The following is a 19,396-nucleotide window of genomic DNA, read 5'->3' as shown; positions in this document are numbered from 1 at the left end:
AAAAACAAGTGGCGAGATTTAATAGCTCGGTTGCCAGTGCCAGTGCCAGTGCCAGGTGAGCTGAATCGGCTGAATTGGAAAGAAAACTGCCATCGGCCCACCATCGTCCTGGATACTACCAGTTTGTCCTTAGACTTTAAAGTGATTTGTGGTGTCTTGAGTGGCTTGAGAAAGTTTCCCATTCTCTCTATCTATCTGTCAGATGGTGGGTCTTACTGTATCTCAGTTTGGATGGAGGTTTTTATGGTTGTTCAGTTGGCAGTTTGGAAGAAGTTCCCGGGACTTGCGAGTTAAACGAATCTGGGTAGCTCGATTGCGGAATTACACTTTGATTAACAAAATGCTAATGTTGTTCCTATGTTTCTCTCCAATGCACTGTTTTCGTAGAGTTTGATTTGTTGGACTCCGATTTTATTGAATGCAATTGTTAGAAGTTTTTTGTGGATAAAGTTGTTGAGCTGAAATTGAAATGGCTTCTATTCCTTTCCAATAAAGTTAAACGGTTATTTAAGCCTGTTTCGTATCTATAAAGTTTGAGCCATTATTTAGCCAAATAGGCCTTTCAGGAAGTATAAATTATTTACAGATTTATGACCTTTTAGTTAACCTTAATAAAGCTTTAAATCTAACCCGAAACTTTTCCGTTGACTTTCAAATAAATTCTCACATTTTCATTAAATGTGAAGAGCCTGACCTGACCTGCCTGACCCCCGTTCCTTTCTGGACTTCCATTAACAAATACTTATTTAACCTTTTTTTTTTGGCTTAATTTCAATTTGAATATTCCACTGTTTGGATAACATTCTCAATGACCTTTCGTACAACTTGTGTCCGCTGCTGCTGCTGCTGTCAGTAATTAAAATCTGTCCAAAGCTTGCAATTAAACCCCCCAAAAATAAAACCAATTGCTAACCCCTGTGTATAAGAATACAATGTGTATAAGCCCGAGCATAATACCAACCTTGAGCCTTGAGGACGACGTCGTAATGGAGAAAGGACCGCACACACAAAGCAATTAGCAGGAAAGGACGCACGAACGAGCCAAGAAAGGATTCGTACCAGCAGTGTCTGTGAAAAAAAAGAGAGCAAGGTAAAATATTTGCATTAGCCGGGTAGAATAAATAAATAAATAAATAATATAACAAGGACTGGGGGCTGGGGCTGGGCTGTCTGTGAGCCCATGGAAATCCTTTTTTAATTTCCTTACGCGCCGCAATTGTAATTTGTATCTGAATCGGAATCTAAAATGTTTGGTCTGCCCAAATGAAGTTATAAAAGGCTCTAGGGCTCTAAACACGCTACCATACCATACCACACCATACCATACCATATAATATTGTTGAAGAAAATCAGACTTCTCGAGTGCGTTTCTGTTGCACATAAAATTTCATTGATTACATTTGTGTTTGCCGTTTGCCAGTTGCGCGTTAAATGGGCCTTAACCAAGTATAGGGTGAGTGTGTGTCTAGGATCGCTTCCTGTTTACACAGAGACCCAAGACCTAGGGTCCTGGCACACGCGAACCTCAACCCCCAGGCCCCGAAATTCATTGGCATTGGCAGGCCACGAGAAATACTTAACAAATAAAACGCTGTAATTTATCTTTGAGGTGGGTTGGCGCATTTCCCAGGGAAAATACCTAGAATTATGTGGGGCCTAAAAATATTTAAAACGCTATTTATATGCTAATATAGAGCACAAACACACACAGAGAGAGAATGAAGGGAAAATGCAGCACTACCACTACCACATACAACAAAATACAAATACAAATACAAACGAAATGCGAGGGCGGTGGTGCAATGGAATTTTTTATTTCCAACAAAACTGAAAACAGTTTTCACTAAATCCTCATTAATTAGTAGCATTTAGGGCGGCCTTTTTATACCCTTGCAGAGGGTATTATAATTTTGTCCAAAAGTGTGCAACGCAGTGAAGGAGACATCTCCGACCCTATAAAGTATATATATTCTTGATCAGGATCACCTCCTGAGTTGATATGAGCATGTCCGTCTGTCCGTCTGTCCGTCTGTCCGTCTGTCTGTCTGTCCGTCTGTCTGTTTCTACGCAAACTAGTCTCTCAGTTTTAAAGCTATCGTCTTGAAACTTTGCACACACCCTTCTTTCCTTTGCACGCAGTATATAAGTCGGAACGGCCCGGATCGGCCGACTATATCCTATAGCTGCCATATAACTGATTGACCGGAAATGGTATAACTTTGGTATTTTTAAAGTTAGAGAGTTCAAATTTTAGGTGAGAGCTATTTTTGGCAAAACATTACGACATGCCAAATTTCATAAGGATCGGCCGACTATATCCTATAGCTGTCATATAACTGAACGATCGGAAATGACCCAACTTTCGTGTTTTTGAAGATAGAAAGCTGGAATTTAGTACAGACTCTATTTTTGGTCAGTTGATCCAACCTACCAAATTTCATTAGGATCGGCCGACTATATCCTATAGCTGCCATATAACTGAACGATCGGAAATGGTATTTGGTAGAAATATCAACTTTCGTATTTTTGAAGATAGAAGTTTGCGACTTTTTTTAGATTTTGTATTGTAATAAATTGGAGTATATATTCCTATTCCCATAAGGATCGGCCAACTATATCCGATGTTTGCGATATATATCCGGTTTTAACTGCAAGGGTATATAAACTTCGGCTCCGCCCGAAGTTAGCTTTCCTTTCTTGTTTTCATTTTTTTTCGTTTTTTTTTGTGCCTTTGTGTGTGTTGCCACGCCCTCCACAAAAACGCCCCCACAGCCGCTTAACGAGCTAGCGATGCGGCAGCCTTAAAGCTACTTAGCATTAGCATTAGAGTGGGGCAGAGGCAGAGGCACACAAAAAGCCAGGTACAGTGGGCACTGCCAGTTGGTACCAGGTGTTGAAAACTGGCCAATGACATTACTCAGCACTTTAGCTATACGGTATTTGGTAAGTTGGGAAAGAACTGAAAGCCAAATGATGCATGGTACAAACAGGTGTTTGGCCTATTCAATGGGATTACCCAATCTTGCCGCAGGTTGCCATAGATATATACCGATATATGGCTACCTATTGAAGGGAGATCCAACCAAAGTCCCTCCTCAAGAACATAAATCAGTTAAGGCTAATTGTGGAAACAGAAAAGTTGTGTGTGCCACAGAGACACACACACGTTTCTCCCCTTCTTTTTGGCTGGAAAAGTTTCCGGGAGTGTGTTTTTGTAGAAAATACTTAAAGTTTAGAGCCAGAAAGTTGCAACTTTATATAAATTGAGCCAATTAATGAAAGCTTTTGGCTAAGCAAGTGGCTAACAGAGAATACAAGTATTGGCAATCATGAGGGGATTGTTGGGCAAGTTAAAGGAACTTGTTAGGATTGGTATTTATTATTTGAAAGTATAGGACTACCTGTTCCATTGTGCCACCATTTATTTTAGCAACTATTTGCTGGGCAGCCACCCACCCAAAAATGTAGGCAACACAAAAAAATAAACACTCAAAGCTGCCGCAAAAAAAAAATACAACCAAAATGAATGAAGAGTGGGAAAATATTTCATGTATATATCGTCGGGGGTATTCTGGCCTTTATGGGACTACTGAACACAAAATACAAGAAAAAAAAATAGAAACGACAGCGACTAAGACAACACTACAAATGCCATTGGACCGACCGACGAGGCATTCCCCTGCATTTAATAACGTTTAGTCCAGAGTCCATATAGTCCCTAGTCCGTATAGTCCTATAGTCCATAGTCTCTGTGAAAATAGAAAAATGGAAAGTATTCGGGGGAGAGAAGGGGCTATCGGACAGAGAACAAACAACAAAACAAAACATTTCAAAATTGTATGGGAAAAAATGAAAGAAAACAAAAAAAAAAAGGGAAAAATTCCTTCCCCATTTGCCGAGACACGGGACCGTGCAACGCATTAATTTCATTCACACTTTGAAAAATATATATGTATGTCTATATACGTATATTTAAGGCAAATATGCAATAACGGCGTGTTGGAAACAATAATATTTGTCTAGGAACCAGAACCAGAGACCCGAGAACCCGAACATTGAACATCGAAGGTCGCTAAAGGGATGGAGGCAGCGACCTCTACTGCCACTCTGCCTCTGTCTGCCAGCAAACACATGACGATGCTGCCCATGGAAGGGGCACTCTGTCGAGGCTTAAGAGCCTGGCAACATGGGGCAAGAAGCACGCGCAACATAGAAGAGACCTGGACATGGACAAAAAAAATACATATATATGTATATTTCTGATGATAGGAGTTCTCGGGTTGCCCACGTTTGTTGTGAGGCAACAACTTGAAGGGAAAAATAAAAATAATAATTGCAAGGAGAGACCCATAGCACTGACAGAGGATCGAGACAAATATACACTAACATTTCTGAAACTCTAAGCACTAATTTAATATTTTAATATATTTTCTTAAACTTTTAGGCCAATACCTTCAAACTCAAACCTAAACCATGCCCCGTCTATTGATGTTCCAATGCCAATGCTGCCACAAAACGATGCAATAGCAGACAAAGGAGTGCGGGCCTTTGTCTCGCGCTTGCCTTGATCCCCAGACCCATTACATTAGGGAGTCTACCATCCAACACTCCCATCCAGTAGTCGGCAAACAGGAGCACGGTAGCTGTTCCCCAGTTGTAACCCCAAACCTTAACCCCAAAAAAGCGACAACGAGTCGTGTCACGGTGTTTGGGATTTTTCAATGTGTTAAACTACCTGTCGCTGGGCTTGTGCGGTTGGTTGGTTTTTCCAACCATTTTTCTAGTGCCGGATTTTGGCTCTACGTTGAGCCCGGCGAAACTATCTTTTAACACGCACAACGCATTATACGAGCACCTTGCATGCACACGTCGGTTCGAGAACTGTATGGCCACCCCGCCACATCCATGCCACCATGCCACCATGCCACTGTGCGGCACAGGACCTGGCCGAAAGAGAGCCTGAGAGACGAAAAGCCAGTCAACGTATTTTCCCGAGTGTTTTTCAGCCGCCACCTGAAATTCATTCCTGCAATTCACATTCAGCTACAGCTATACCTACACCTACACCATCGCTACCCTTGGTGGGACCACCATCTGCACCACCATCACCATCTATACCTCTATAGTCGCTTTTCCTCTGGATTTCCCATCCACTCCTTGCTCTTTGCTGACGACATTTGCCGGCTAGCCCACTCCGCTCCACTGCCTCTATGTGCTTTTTTCTCCACTTTTAGTTTGATACTCTGTAGGAAAGGGTTCTTTAGGGTCTATAGGATCATTAAAACAAGTCTTTGATAGGATATAAAATAATAGTAGGACTTTAGGAAACCATATATCATTGTTTTTAGATAGATATTTTAACCCTTCATAGGTATATCACGCATATTTATACCTATGTACTACATACTATACTATATACTATATATACACTAACTCTTAAGATAGACAATTAAATATTATTCATACTTTAGGAACCGATATATCATTCTTTTGGGATAGTTTTTTTAACTCCTCATAGGTAGATCCTTAGCAAAGGCCTTGAGAAAGCCATCAACTTATTATCAGGACTTTAAGAACTCATATATCATTGTTTTAGGACGATTATTTAGTCTCCTCAGAGAAAGATGATCACTTAAGGTCACAGGATCACTAGAACACTATCATAAAAATAAGTCAACTATATGCCATAGTGTATAATTCAAATTTTAAGATCCTACATATCATTATTTTAGGACTATTATTTCAATTTCGAATAGGTGCAAATTAACATGTTTTTAGTTACTAGATCAATACCACCCCCATAAGATAGGCAACCAAGTATAATTATGATATGAAGAACCCTTATATTATTATTTTAGGATACTTATTTCTACACCTTATAGGTAGAAAGGTAAATCAATCTGTCACTATCAGCCAAAAATATAAGTTTAGAGCTTTACTATTTTCTTTCTTTGATGCCACTAGAGTTCAGCTGGGTCTCGGTTCGGGCTTTGCTCGCATTTGCGTTGGCTTTTCTTCTCAGTTTTTATTTCTGCTAAGTGAAATGTGCAGGAGAACGGCGAGTTGTAGTGGAAAAAAAAATGTTCAGACTGCACTCGCACTCGTTCTGGCACACTCGTCGACGGCGTCGCTGTTTGGTGTTCCTTAAATAAATTTAGCTTAGTTTTTGAATGGTTTTTGCACTTGAGAGGTTTATATTTTTTGCACTGCGCCCCACCGCCACTCACACTTGTGCCTGTCTCCGTCTGTCTCTCTGTGAGTGTTAGTGTGAGTATCTATGTGAGTATTAGATTTGCATCAGTTGAGTTGCCGTAAATGCATTTCGGGGGCTATGGGGTAATCTCAGTGTGGCAGGGTCATATTTATGTCTTACTTCTTCTCTTCAATTGCCGAGGCGTGTGGAAATTGTTTTCTACTTTCTAAAGGGGGGGCTCTTTAGTGATATCCACAAGAAAAAAAACTATATATTTTGTATGTTAAAGATTTAAAAATAAATATTTAAATTATATATACTATAAAAAGCCTTCAAAGATTTTGAGGCTTTAAGACTAGCTTCTCAACCTGTTCATAGCCTTTCCATCACACGCTGAGATACATTTGTATCTGGATATCTTTATACCAAACAGCTAGTACCAATGACAAATTGCCTAAGCGCACAGCAGCACCAGCACCAGCTACACTAGCACTAGCACTAGCTCCGGCAACTTCAAGTCTCAGTGCCACAAAATGTTGCAATTTATGCAAAGAAATGCAGCTAGCGACCGCATCAGCAACCAAGTTGCTGCCACACCCGCCCCACTCCCATCCGCCCCTTCTGTTTGGCTACTTTTTATGCTGCCGCAAACAATTCAGCTTGTTGTTGGTTTTTCTTGCCTTTTTTTTTATTTTTTTTTAAATTTTTTTTCAGTTGCGTTGTTGCTGAATGTTGGTCATAAATTGTTGCTCACAGTGCGTTTCGTTTGGTTTGGTTTCGTTTTGCAGTTTCCAGTTTGCAATTCGCAGTTTTCCAGCATATTTCAGTGGGATGCCCTTTGTTGCAGCTACAGGGCTTTCATGCCCCGTACTTGTACTTGTTTATGCTTTCCATTTAACAATCATACATAAATACGTGTAGTACAGAGAGGGAACACGTGCTCCAGGCAACATGGGTGGCACTTGTCTCTACCCCCTTCTTAAGATTTAAATAATTCTAATAAATTCTAAATTAAAAAGAAAATAATAAAACTTATTGTTAAAAGTGTATAGATTCTATAGCTTGCCTTCGCATATTTTGAGGCAAGGCAGTTACCCTCAATCCACACGAGAAATCCCCCACGAAACTAACAACTCCCCGGAGAGTATTTATGCGGCTAGCTGGCTGGACAGGCAGACTTTATTCGTGCGTTAACTTTTCTGCAGCAGTGTGTAGAGAAGCAGATGCCAACATTCCCATACTCATCGTCATCGTCATCGAAAAACTTCAGAAGCCAGCCATCATAGTAGTAGTCTGTAGCAGTCAGGGGCAAATATTTCGCATCTTTTGTCTATCTTTTGTAATAAATTTTTTGTTTCCCCAACGTTTGTCTATTCATGGCCGTGTAATCTGAGACCCGGCCAAGAGTCTCTTAGAGTGTGTGTGTCTATATGTCAGGTAGCTGAAAGAAAAACTTCTCTTCTAATGTTCATCATTCTCATCATAAGTCGTGGATATGGCTGATAACCTTTCAGTATTACCCTCTTCTTGTGGAAATATTGGAGTATTTTCTTAAAGAATGGAACCTTTTTGAAAACCTTTTAAAAGGAATATTTATAGATCTTTCTAGCATTGGAATCTCTTGGAGGACGTTGGCGGCATCCTGTCAAACTCCATTTGCATTTGCCAAAAAAAAAGACAGACAGACGAGATGGAGATGGCGGCCTGTAGTCATCCATCCATCCATCTATTTGCCTAATATATCTTCATAGTCGCCAGTTTATGGCCTGCTTGGTCTATGGCTATCTGCCCCATTGCCACCACCACCACCACCACCAGCCTCCCATGGTTGGCGACGCCACTGCATCTCTCCTGTCATCGTCCGTCTGCCAAACTGTTGAGATTCTAATTTTTTTTTTTTCGTATTCGGCTTCCGTATACTAATGCGACTGAAGCTCCCCCACTCCATCAGTATCTCGTTTTTGTTGTCTGGACCTGCTGTTTTGTTTGTGTTTCATATTTACGACTGGACTGGAGGCTGAGAAAAAAAAGAGTCAACCAGTGAACTGAACAAAATAAAGCTTCCCCAAGAAAGAATCCTACTGTATGGATATCCTTTTATGAATGGAATTTCTTTCAGTGCCTTTCGAGGGAACTTCACATTCGCACTCGTCGTGTATCTCATGCCATCATCTTTTAAACGACAGCGGCGGCAATTTCTCAAGTGTTTTGGCTGCCACTGCTGCTGGTCGCCGGTTGCCGGTCGCCGGTCCATGGGCCTCCACTCGAAAATTTGGCATCAAATGTCAGCATCAGCCTTCGTCGTTTGTCGTTTGCATTTGATTTTCACTATTTCTCCAATTCTCAGTTCTCAGCTCTCAATTCTCATCCCCCGAGAAGATTTAAATGAGTTTTTCGAATACTTGTGCACGTACGGCCACCATCTAGTCATCCACTCGGCTGAATTTTGAACGGTAGTCATTGTCATATTGTCGGCAACATCAACAACTTTCTTTTATTCTATTATCTCTCAACGAATGAAGCGATATGTGTGTGTGTTTGTCCAGAAGGCGTCTTCTTTTCAGACTTCAACTTCAAACTAGAACTTCCAACTCTCACATTCAATTCATGCTCTGTCACTTTTAATGAATCACTTAATTGTCGTCCAAGAGGGTGGTGGAAGCAACGAAATCTGAGAACTTTAAGATGCTTCGCTTGAAATGAAGTTGCAATGATCCGAAGAGGTCTTAGATCTGTCTCTGAAAGTTGATTGACAGACGCCTGAAATATAACTGAAAGTAGTATCCTTGTTGGTACTTTGTAGGCATTTGTAAAACGTAAACAAAATCGTAAAATAAAACCTACTTTGGTACTCCTTCCTCTCCATCAACACCTCTCAGACACTAAATATTCGCTGAAGAGCTCTACTAGTCCATAAAATTTCCCCCAAAAAAACACCATCAACTTACTAAAAAAATAGCAGGAACCTCATTCCCATGGGAGAGGACAGAGTAACTCCATCTCCAAAGGCTCGCACAACATGAAATTACTCGTAAAAGTGAGGCCAAAATAGAAATATAAGTGAAGTTTCCAAGAGTCTCGTGGACGTCAACATCTCTCTGGACCGTCGTTTCGGGCTCGTCTCGTTTGCCGGCGGCTTCTAACAAATTTAAATTGTTTTCAACTTAATTTCGGGCCCAGTTATCATGGCCAAGTGTGTGCATCTTCATCAGTGGCGAAGTCATTCCTCTAACAAGGCCTCACGCAGCCATACACTCCGAAAAAAAATAAAGAAAGTTAAGGGGTTCTACTTTCAAATAAAACTCTATCAAGTGGTTGGTAATTTCTTACACTGCACTGTCAGTCTTCAAAAAGCCATAAACAAATGAAATGGGCCAAGCAAATATATTTTAACCGAGCAGGAACCGAGAAGGCTGAGATTTTCCTGATGCTGGTGCTGCTGCTGAGGCATCTTCATCATTTTCCACGCATGATTCGGCATAAAATTTCGTTCACACCATTTAATTTTGTCTTCCACGAGACGACAGTGGGAATATGCTCCTCCATCTCTTTATATAGAATCGGGAGTTGGAGTGCTATATTGTTGACATTTTGGGCTCAACACCCCTGTGGCACACGCATCAGCAAATTATAGTCCAATGGTGGCTCCTTTTTCGGGAATTTCAGAGCCATCTCTTCAAGCGTATTTATGGAGATCGTAATAGAGAGGACATATGGGCATGACACTCATTTGGGTAGAGGTCGGCCGCTAATTAAGTGCAGCCGAACATGACTTTTTATAACTCAGATTTATGTTGATTTTATGGCTTGACTCCAAGGGGGGAACACTTGCCGAAGCAGCTTGAGATCAATCAGCAAGGCGATATATTTGATATGTAATTAAAAAAAAAAAGTCCATCTCTTTGGCGGCAAGTTCTGGGAGTTTGGCTTTTCGTTGTATAGTATAGTAATGCTATGAAATTTGATTGAATTTTATGGCTTCTAATGCCACAACACTTGCATATGATTAGAGTGTGCGGCATGCACACCAGCATCTCTTTTAACGAAAACCTGTGGGAACTCTGTGGGAGACTGACTACCCAGAACCATACATACTACAACCAACTCTGGCGTGCAGTTTTGATTAAATTTATGTTTGTTTGCTTAACTTTCTTTCTTGCTCGGATTTCTGACTTCTGGCTTCTACTATTGACTTTTTTAATTAGCAATAGAGGTGGTGGGTTTTTCCCCCACCAGCCGCCCCCCCGAAAGTGACATCTGAAAGTCCACACATTCCATTAGCCTGTCAAAATTCGTGGCCAAAAGTTCTTCCCAGAGCCATGTGTGTGCTGCTCATTCATTAGCATAAGCCCCAAAAATACATTTCGGAGACCATTTTTTATGGCTAAGGTAAACAAGCAATATATAATATGAAAATTAAATTTAAGAGACATTTTTAAAGCTCCATAAGTTGATTAATTTTATGTTGATTTGTGGGCCATTTTATGCTTCATGTATGACTTGCTTTAATTTGGGAAAGTTTACACACAATTTTTTGGTAAATAATTTTCCACAAACATGTAGTGGAAATATGTTTAATATTTCAGTATCGGCTGACCAAACTTTTTAGTTTTTTTGTGGTTAAAAATTGTTTACGTTATTTACATAAATTATATTTGCGGCGTTTCGATAGAAAAACACATTAAAATTAATTATGCAAATATTGTTTGGCTCGCTGCCTTAAATACGCTTCTTTATTTATGAATTGAATTTGAATTTCGGCCATTATTGTAATTTATGAAGCAATTAATATATTCTTTGGCAAAATAAATCCAAGCAAATGCCTGATATTTTACTCTCTGCTAAGCAATTTGGTTCTGATTCAATTCCTAGACCATTTCTAGTCTACTGTCGGCTGTTTCATTCATTTCAGTTTACTCTGACGCGCTTTAAGCGGCAAATTTAATTCCAATTTAATTCGAGCCTAATCCAAGGAGCCAGAGCTTCAGGAACGAGGCATTTCCCAGACATAATCCTCTGCTCTGCCCTACTTAGAATAATTTGAAAACTTTAAGCGGCAACTTTTTCGCAGAAAATGCAGCTGTGACGCGATGGCTGCGGGCCTGAAGAATCAGTGATGTCCTCGAAGGACCAAGAAAATTCTAAGAAATTAAAGCTAGAATTAGGGATAGTTACTAGCTTTTTTTGTCTAATATTTTCTTAAGAAATAAAGCCAACTTCTCTTCTCTGTTGGCCAGTAATTGTATTTGGCCAAAAGTTGTGGACACTGTCCTGGATCATCTTGGCTCCCTGGGCCATTTTATGCCTACGGTTATCACATCATTATTCAAGCATCAACTGCTGGATTTTTTGCCCAGCTTTCTTGAATTTCTTTTTTTTATTTTTTCAGAGCCTTTGTCAAAGCCAAAGTTAAGTTAAGCCACTTGAGCGACATTGTTGAAATCGGTAATTTGCCTGCCTCGTTTCTCGATGCCCTGCTCCGCCGGGAACGTGTCCATAAAAAAAAAAAAACGAAAACCCCAATGAATGGAAAAAGGGGGGACTTGGAGACAACGACAACGATTGCCGGCTAACGACTTGAAAATCCTTATTAATCACAGAGAGTCGGGAGCTTGGAGTCGGGAGTCCACAGTCCGTCGTCTCCTCTCGTCTCATGGCCATAAAAAGTCAATGCTGCCACTGATAAGCAAACGGGCGACATGGCCAACAAAAGCAACTTGGAACTGGCAACTGGGAACTGGGAACCCAGCAACAGTTCACCAAATAAGCCAACCAGACCAGATCTTCCAGAAAGGTGGCCCCTTTGGAGGCCTTGCTGTTGTCTCCTTTTCCTTCACAACTCATTTTCAATTAATTAATCCAACAGCATTCCAGCACTATTATCTTGGCATATCTCAAATATTTCCTTTAATTATGCCTTGGCTTGGCTGAGAGGCCTTGGCCCGAAAGAGTGTTTGCAGCAAGAACAACAAAATCTGACACCTCGAACAATCAATACATCATCATAAGTGCGGCATGCAAAAAAAAATACAACAAAAAATATCAGAAAATAAAAAAAAATAAGCAACCGACACGCACACACAATTACAGGCACGATCCGCAGCCAGGACTGGAGGACTGGAGGAGGACTGGGCCACTCCATCTTCTCCTTCTAATGCAGGAGGAAGAAAAAAAAATTTATGCCATTCAAAATTAGCAAAGTGTTATCTAAACGCATAAATTACATGCACGTTCCGCCAGTGTGGCAGTATGGCAGAGAGGAGGGGAGTTCTGGGTTGCATGCAAATTGCGAAAGAGCCTCCTCATCATAGGACTCAGTGTGTGTTACTCAGTGTGTGTGTGCGATAAGTTGAAAGACATTTGCTGAAGAAGCTGCCACAGCAGCCAACTAGCAAGTATGTGTGTGTATCTGTGTGGCAATGCGGCATAAACGATGCCAACAACTGATTGTGACGTGAACTAAGCCCGTAATGAAAGCACATATACCACTGAGGAGCCAGAGTCTTACCAATGGAAGATGCCTCTAGCCCCCAACCAACTTCTTCTTCTTGACCAAGATGACAACGTGGCCAAGACTGGCGCTGCATTGGGCCAATTGCCTGTCGCCGTCATGTGAAGAAGTGCTGCAGAGACAGTGGGCTGAGACACACTATATAGTGCTTGAAAATATTACAATTGTTCTATGATAAGTAGTACTACTTATTTGAGAAACTAAATTCTATCTTACAAACCACTGTAGCCCACGCAGCCTCCACCATCGAAGCAATCTCCCAACGCAGCAGCAGTCCTCCAAAACCAAAACCAAAACGCCGCATCCAGCTACGCGATTGGGACTCTGGACTTGGGGTTTCTGGACTTTTTCTTCTTAGACCGGCGAGAATGGTATTCCCGAGACTCGAGAATCGCGACTAGCAACTTTTGCGATGGCACGACTTTGGCGAAATAAGATATAAGCACGACATAAATGGTACTTTATATCTGCAAGATATTATTTTTCCAAACATACACACAAGGTTTATGATTTTTTCTAGATATTTTGTCATCTTTATTATCGAAGGAAGTGGGAGAAGGTAGTGGTTTTCAGGTAAATGGCATAAAGTAACCAAATAAGCACAAAGCAGCTAAAGTTGAAGCTGAGACTGTGACTGTGACTGAGACTGAGAATGCATCTTAACCGGTGTCATGGGAAGGGGCCCAGACCAAGCCAGGCCAAGTCAAGCCATTGCCAAGAAAATATAATACAAGAGCTAGAACAAGGATGAGGATGAGGCTGCGTGGAGAATTGGCCATTCAATGCCAGAAGCAGAAGCTGGCTAGAAAGCCCAACCAGGTGAGTGTCAGTCCGAAAGGCAGGAAGCAACTGCAACACTTGACCAGAGAAACAGAGACTGAGACCCCGACCCAGACCCAGGCCAGTCTTTCTGGAGACGACACCACAATGGCACTGTGAAATGGGAATGGGAGCAGGTTGGATACTCTCTGACCACTTGACCACAAGGTGCGTCCATATATTTACGGTTCGGTTCTGCCCATAAACAACATTATTTGCCACCCCGCACCACCATCCCGATCCCTGTCATAAACTATTTTCACACACATCTATATCTATATTTGTGCAGATGAAAAAAAAAACAAACACTGGCAGAAATATATTTCGCAACAAAGGGAAGCCCTAGGTGCCTCTTGAGTAGCCTTTCCTCTGTGTACTCTTGGCTTGGAACTACTATATTAATGCGTGAGCACACACAACCTCCCCCTTTATGAAGAGGGGTTCTCTATACGGGTAGTGGTAGTATATGATATAACAAAAGGCGCCGTCCACCGTCCCGGCATTGAGGCTTCAATTCTTTTCTGGCTTTTTTTTGTTGACTTAGGCCCACGCCAAGAGCCAGAAAGGCTTCTTTTCCTCCTCGAGTATAGAGTCTAGAGTCCGAGCATAAAAAACCACAAAAACCAGAGCTGGCATATTGCCGCTATTGTCTTTTATAGTTTCCTGGAACATTTGCTGCTTTGGCTTTGGCTTTGGCTTCCATCTCGAACCACAGTACCACCGAACCACCACCACTATTATTGTGGTGCAATGGATAGGTTTCCGTGTGCCATATAAAATGCCTTGGCGGTTTCTATTGCCGTATTCTTTAAATATGATTTAAAACTTTACCGCAGACATTTGCCAAGCACTGTAATGTGACCTACATAGTTTTGAAGCGAAGAGTGTGGGTCTCGGAGAGTCTCGGCCATTGTGGAAGAAAACAATAAAATCTAAAGAAAAGCTATTCACTTTTATTAGAGATTAATTAACCATTTTAAAGCTCTCTTAGTCAATCGATTAAACATTTGATTTGATTTCAATTTTAAATCAGTTGGACATTTATGTTTATAAACTTCCTCCGCACGAATCTCGAACTAATTTAATTTCCTCAAAGTTCAACTCCCTCGACGAACGACATTCACTTTTATTCAATTCCAATCCAATATCCAGTATCCAGGAGAGTGTTTTAATGTTTCCTCTGTGTGAAAGTGTCGTCGTCTCTCAGTTTTATGCGAAAACAAAAAATCAATAAAAACGAGTACGACTGACTAGCAAGGGGAGTTTTATGCCAATAGGCCAAATCTGATTTCCCATTAGAGAGCGCAGTGGGCTTCCTCGCTTTTAGTAGCTTCCATTCATCTGCAATCATAAACTGCACAATGGGTGTCTAGTATAATGTGGCACATCAAAACTTAACGACAACACCTACTCCAGTTTATTTTATGACCACAAAAATGAAACAAAAGACCCGACACGGATGTATGGATATACATACATGCTGGCATGGCTTGATGATGCCCTGGAACCATGCCAAATGGCAAATATGGACAGCTCATAATTTTACACAATTGTTGCCCCCAAAACTTATGAAACATGCATGTCCGGAGTCCAGACAACAACAAATTACGACGGCACTTGAACCAGCACAGCTCACAAACAGAAACCCACAAAAAAATGGTTAAGAACTCGAAAGGGGAAAGAGAAAATACTTGAGAGGGTATCATTAAAAAAGCGCAAAACCCTAAAAAAAAAAAAAACCTCGAAACCAAAACCCACGAAACTCCTCAATCCCCAATCCCCACTTGAGTAAATGCTGCAGCGGCGTAACGAATTTTTATTTGGCTTTTTTTCCCCATTCTGGCCAAAAGCAGTTGCCGCCATGAACTGAGGGGAACAACAACAAAAAAAGGAGAAGAAAAGATAATACAGTTGATAATAATCCCCAGCAATGTAACTCAATCTCCGCTTCTAAGACCTCGACCAGTGCGATACGCAGCCAGAAGAGGATACACCATGGACGAGGCCCACAAAACGCTGAAGTGCAACAGAAAAAATGAAGGAAGTAGCTTTATAAGTTTCAAAACGAATAGTAGATGCTCTAAGGACTTTGAAAATAAGATAACCTGGGAGTTAGAGTCAAGAAATGTATAACAGATTGAGCTTTGATTAATATATGTAGGTTATCCTAACATTTTACTAAGATTTCTTTCTATTTCTTTATATAGTTTTCCAAAAAGTATCTATTGAGACTTTTATCTTTCTATAAAAGTATCTAAAAGTATCTCTATAGATATAGAGTATCTATAGAGTATCTCCTAAACAAAGCTCTCCAAAATCTAAAATAATGCGCATGAATGATGAAATGCAGCAGGGACGACTGCCACAAGAAGCGGCGCTCAGCGAAGATGCAAGTTCAGGTAAGTAAGGGGGGAGGTAGGACAGGTAACAAGAACATATATATACAGATATCAGAGGGGGAGGGAGAGGGAATGGGGCATCAAGCAGAGGCGACTGGCTTTTGGACAATGGTACGGCCTGCTATTAACGTCCAGCGCACACATGAAACAAGATATTTGTACCACTACCCGATGAAGTATACTACTTCGTGGCTCTTAAGTCGATGCTATTATTGCCTTCAAGTCTTTGACTTTGGCTTCGGTCTTGGACTTGGTTTTGGTCTTGGTATTGGAGTTCTTTTGAAACTAAAGTTTTTAAACTGAAGACTGAGACTGAGACTGAGACTGAGGCTGGTTGCTGTTGCAGGGCACCGGAACGGGTTTGTCAGTCTTCTTTCTGGGTTTGCCAGCCAGGTTTCGTGATGCACTGAGGCAAATGGTGTGGATTTGGGAGATATTTAAGAGATTATATGAAAAAAGTAGAGAAATTTAAATAATTTCAGCTATAAAATATAAGAATTCTAATCTCCAATTATGAACTACTTAGAAGGTTTTATAATAAAAGTATAAGATATTATTATAAGGACGATTTTCTGATTTAAAATCATATACATATTATTACTTTTCTTCTAAAATCTTAAAATCTTCTTATATTTAAAGAAACCTTTATTTAAAAATATCTAATATTTCGTTTTAATTTCCTAAAATTTTCATCAGTGCTAGGATGATACTCTCTGGGGTTCTCTTCTGGTGCCTTCCCGCAGTTTCATTTCAGCCCTTTTCTTGCCGTGTCCATCTTTTAGCTTAATTTTGTTCTTGGGGCTCTCGGTTCGAGCCACAAATATATACAAAACGACACACGCTGCATGCGGTGAGGTCCATGCTGGGGATACTCTGGGCCCAAGATGAAGACCGGCTCGGCTCGGACCGGACCGGACCCGGACCCGGACCGGTGTGAGTAATAGGCGGCGTTGCCGTTGTAGTAAATGAGCTTACCAGGTGATACCAAAACACAAAAGAAATTATAGTAATCAAATCATTTTTATGTTAAATTATGATCGACAGCAGGCAGGCGATGGAGGGTTCTCACTGTGACTCCGACTGCGACTGCGACTGCGACTGTGTGTATCTTCAAGATACATAGTGCAGTCGTAGTGGGTTTTTAATGAAACTTTATACTAAATAGCAAATTGTTGCTGCTCTCTTGTCTTTTAGGTTTATTTTTATGTGATGAGTGTGTGTGGCGGTGTGGCTGGTGTAGTTGGTGTTGCTGGAGCTCTAGCCACGGCTAATTATCTTTTGGATTGCAACAAGTTTATTAATGTTTATGTGCTGGTAGTGGTTGCCCTGTGCTGGCGAGCTGAAACGACTGATCCGATCCGGGCCTTCAGGTTGGTGGTTCGTGGCTAAAAATTTATTGTTGTAGTGCTTCATTGAGGCGAGCCGGCTGCAGAGGCTGTGTCTGTTGCAGCGCGATTTTTAAAAGGTTTCAATGAACATTTATTATGATTGCAGGCCGGCCTCTCATACCTGCCCCACCCCCTCCCCAGCTAATAATAAACATGTATATACATAGTCGTTTTGCCTGCTAATATATCAACATCGGCTCAGGCTCATGCTCAGTCGAGCTGGAGACCTAACTAAATGCTCCTCCTGTGTCTGTGCTGGCTCTGTTCATAGTTTGCACAAAGTCTCTGCACTTGGCCAGTGTTTATTCATTGTGCCAAATCCATAAATCATGAGAATTATGTTTATTCGAGTGGGAACACCCAGTAAGTTTCAGCAAAAAAAAAAAAACTTGATGAAAATGTTAAAATAAAAATCCCCAACCGGCTCTGTTGTGCAGCAAATAAATCAATCGAAATAATAGAGCAGAGGCGACACATAATCCGGATGCCGCTTTGAGTAGATTTTAATTAAATTTGGTTTATGTGTTTGTGATTTAGAGCACGGCGCCGACATCAAATGATATTTTTTACGATTTTTTTGCAAGGCGACACTCATTCATTCAATTTCCAACTGCAATCAGTCAATTAAATGCCTGCCATTCATGGTAAATGGGTTAAAATATCTTTGAGTTATTACTCTTGGTAGAGTCTAGTGGTCTAGAGAAATTTAATTGCATCTTGGAATCTGAGGAGATTCCTCAACCAGGATAGTATTTATGCCTCTAACACAAAAATAATTGAATTAAAATTTGTAAAACTAATTAAATTGATTTTAGAGATGAGAAAACAAAAAGTAATTACTGGCTAATAGCCATCATCGATAGAATAACACTGAAAAAGTCAGCTTGTGGTAATTAAATATTATTGAATTATTTTATGGCTAACCCTTCAACCTCGGGCACAATAAATTAATTAAGGAAAATAGCCTACATCAGTTTAAACAAACAAAACCTTGAGCTCCAAGCAGACTAAATGGTTGGTTGGTTGGTATATGTATCTTCAAGCACTTACATCTGCAAATAGAAAAGAGAGAATTGAAAACTTAATTAGTTAAATTCACATAAAAACAAACACTAAAGTTAATCCTAAAGTCAGGTGGAAAAAGAGTACCTGGACACACAAATATATGTACAAAGATACTCAAGATACTTGGTGCGACTGTCAAGTGTGAATCGAACTCCCCTAAGAACGAAAAAGGATGCAAGCCGTCACGTAGATCTTTGGCATGTGACGTTGCACACACACTCTCCACTCTCCCCGGCAATTGCAGACATTTTAATGGCTAATTAAATAGATACAGAGCAATGCTCTGCAACCAGCCATCCAGCCACCCAGGCATCGGGCATTCATTCCCTTCCTATGACACAATTACAAATGGCCATGGTGGCTGGAGGGCGCTAAGACTGCATTCCACAGGCTTGGAACTCTAGTTAGAGTAGTCTTTTTTTATTCTCAATATTTATCTTTATTACACCATTGCAGAGGGTATTATAATCTACTTTTCATAAGGATCATATAGAGAAAATCCCCATTTTCAAGGGATCCCATCAGGAAAAATGGACAAAAAATCGAAAAAATATTTTGTCTCAGTATATTGATGCAGAATTGTAGAGAATCGATCTAGAAATCGTTTAAGGTACTCCGCTTGAGAATCGTATCAGGATCGGGAAAGATATGGCCATCACAGTGGGCCATATAGGGAAAAATACCATTTTCAAGGGATCCCATCAGGAAAAAATGACAGAAAATCGAAAAAATATTTCGTCTCAGGATTTTGATGCAGAATGGTGGAGAATCGATCTAGAAATCGTTTAAGGTACTCCGCTAGAGAATCGGATAACAATTGGGGAAGATATAGCCATCACTGTGGACCCCATAGGGAAAACTCGCATTTTCAAGGGATCCCTTCAGGAAAAATGGACAAAAAATCGAAAAAATATTTTGTCTCAGGATTTTGATGCAGAATGGTGGAGAATCCATCCAGAAATCGTTTAAGGTACCCCGCTAGAGAATCGGATAAGAATTGGGGAAGATATGGCCATCACTG

At 40.7% G+C, this 19,396-nt stretch overlaps 1 protein-coding gene across 6 annotated transcripts in view; it reads right to left on the bottom strand.

Moving 5' to 3' along the window:
* LOC108123967 (uncharacterized) overlaps positions 1-19,396 on the bottom strand; it is a 66,731-nt gene that overhangs the window by 20,626 nt on the left and 26,709 nt on the right. For 3 of the 6 annotated variants that reach the window (XR_011442221.1, XR_011442219.1, XM_070277754.1), the window contains one exon: positions 962-1,068. The exons of 2 other annotated variants lie outside the window; for them this stretch is intronic. The gene's annotated coding sequence lies outside the window, so the exon portion shown is untranslated. Of the gene's footprint in view, positions 1-961; positions 1,069-16,520; positions 18,363-19,396 lie in introns of those variants that run through there. One more of the 6 variants, XR_011442220.1, reaches the window with a different exon arrangement.

Source organism: Drosophila bipectinata, chromosome 2L (genome assembly GCF_030179905.1).
Source record: "Drosophila bipectinata strain 14024-0381.07 chromosome 2L, DbipHiC1v2, whole genome shotgun sequence".
Classification (NCBI taxonomy): domain Eukaryota; kingdom Metazoa; phylum Arthropoda; class Insecta; order Diptera; family Drosophilidae; genus Drosophila; species Drosophila bipectinata.
Note: the sequence above shows the minus strand (reverse complement) of the source record. Positions and strands in the feature narration are given on the sequence as shown.